General features: G+C 43.0%; 1 protein-coding gene across 2 annotated transcripts in view; it reads left to right on the forward strand.

The window, feature by feature from the left end:
* The window catches only part of LOC113817862 (lachesin), a 194,327-nt gene that overhangs the window by 138,512 nt on the left and 53,315 nt on the right, over positions 1 to 2,500 (forward strand). The gene's annotated exons all lie outside the window — the stretch shown is intronic.

Here is a 2,500-nt window from a genome sequence, read left to right on the forward strand (position 1 = left end):
GGGGAAGGCGGGGAGAGGGAGAGGGAGAGGGAGAGGGGGAGGGAGAGGGAGAAGGAGAGGAGGGGGAGGCAAGGGAGAGGGAGAGGGAGAGGGAAAGGGAGAGGAGGGGAAGGCGAGGGAGAGGGAGAGGAGGGGAAGGCGAGGGAGAGAGTGAGGGAGATGAGGGAAGGCGAGAGAGAAGGAGAGGAGGGAAAGGCGAGGGAGAGGAGAGAGAAGGAGAGGAGGTAGAGGAGAGAAGGTGAGGGAGAGGGAAAGGGAGAGGGGGAGGGAGAGGGGGAAGGCGAGGGAGAGGGAGAGGGAAAGGGAGAGGAGAGGGAGAGGGAGAGGGGGGGAAGGCGAGGGAGAGGAGAGGGAGAGGAGGGGAAGGCGAGAGAGAGAGTGAGGGAGATGAGGGGAAGGCGAGGGAGAGGGAGAGGAGGGAAAGGCGAGGGAGAGGGAGAGAGAAGGAGAGGAGGGAGAGAGGGGAAGGTGAGGGAGAGGGAAAGGGAGAGCGGGGGAGGGAGAGGAGGGGGAAGGCGAGGGAGAGGGAGAGGAAAGAGGGGAAGGCGAGGGAGAGGGAGAAGGAAAGGAGGGGAAGGCGAGGGGAGAGGGAGAGGGAAAGGGAGGTGAAGGAGATGAGGTGAAGGTGAAGGAGAGGAGGAGAAGGTGAGGGAGAGGGAGAAGGAGAGGAGGTGAGGGCGAGGGAGAGAGTGAAGGAGAGAAGGGGAAGGTGACGCAGAGGGAGAGGAGGGGAAGGTGACGGAGAGAGTGAAGGAGGGGAAGGTGAAGATGAAGGTAAATGAGAGGAAGAGGTAGAGGGGGAGTGAGTGAATGAGAGAGAGAGAGAGAGAGAGAGAGAGAGAGAGAGAGAGAGAGAGAGAGAGAGAGAGAGAGAGAGAGAGAGAGAGAAGAGAGAGAGAGAGAGAGAGAGAGAGAGAGAGAGAGAGAGAGAGAGAGAGAGAGGGAGAGAGAGAGAGAGAGAGGGAAAGAGAGAGAGAGAGAGAGAGAGAGAGAGAGAGAGAGAGAGAGAGAGAGAGAGAGAGAGGAGAGAAGGAGGGGAAATAGAAGGAAAAAAAGAGAAAGAAATAGAGAGAGGGAAGGGACATTTACCATTACTGCTATTATCACCATGATCGTCGCTATTATTGTTGTTGTCGTTATTATCGTCATGATAATGGCAATGCTGATAATGATGATAAGAACAATGGTGATAATGATAATGGTATTACCAATTATAATAAGAACAATGATGAAATGACAATTAGAAACACTCAGAGAGCGCATACCTCTGCTAAAGCAATAGAGTCACTGATGCAAGTTATTCACGCTTGAAGAATTGCATTAAAATCAGGTACACAGGTGACGTCCGTAAACATAACCTTTTTGGTGGAGGTGATAAAGGTAATGATGATAATAACTGTTACTGCAATAATTCAAAAAAATCCTGGATCCGGATCATGTCACTGATCACCACCAAAATTGAATGGAATCTAAGTTAAGCGAAGACACAACTCTGGTAAAGATTCATAAAAATCTCTTCATAACCTTTTGAGTTGCATTTGCAATAGGGGTAACTTAGACAATCATTAAAAGCTTTCTGGATCCGGAATGCGCCAAAATTTAACTGAATCTAAGATAGGCTACGATACACATAAAAAAGAAAAAAATGTTCACAACTTTTTAAAGTATTACCAACGAACAAACAAACTAACCAACGTGACCAAAAACATAACCTCCTTGGCGGACGTAATAATGATAATGCTAATAATAATAGTACTGATACTATTGATACTGATATTGATAATGATAATCATAATGATGATTTTCATTACCATAATTACTATTACTATTATTACTATTCTTTTCAGCCGCAAAGGAGGTTATATTTTTGTTAGCGTTGGTTAGTTTGTTGGTTGGTTAGCAGGATAACCCAAAAAATTATGACCAGATTTTTGTGGATTTCCCACTGTGCCTTAGCCCAACTTATTTGCCATTAAATCTTGGTGGTGATTGTGATGGGGATTCAGGAATTCTTTAAAAGATTACTTAACATTGCGAGGGAGTGAAACACGGGGTCACCAGTGTACTCGAGAAAGATGTCATTTTAACGTAATTCTTCAAGAATTGTCTTTGCATCAGACTCTATTGCCTTGGCGGAGGTATGCGCTCTCTGAGTGCTTCTAGTTATTATTGTAATTACTAATCTTATTACTAATGTTATTATTATATTGTTACCATTTTTACTATTATCATTATCATGGTTGCTATTATTAGTATAATCATTATCAGTATTATTATTTTTATCGTCATTAATATCATTATTATCATAATTATTATCACTATGATTATTATAATTATCATCATTAATATTATCATTATCACTAGTATTATTATCATTATCATCAGTATTTTATTATCATGATTATTATTATTATCATCATTATTACTATTGGTATTTTCATTATCCTTATCACCATAATCAACATAAGTGTCATATTCATTATAATAATAATAAGAAAAA

The sequence above is a fragment of the Penaeus vannamei genome, chromosome 22 (assembly GCF_042767895.1).
Source record: "Penaeus vannamei isolate JL-2024 chromosome 22, ASM4276789v1, whole genome shotgun sequence".
NCBI classification, from domain to species: domain Eukaryota; kingdom Metazoa; phylum Arthropoda; class Malacostraca; order Decapoda; family Penaeidae; genus Penaeus; species Penaeus vannamei.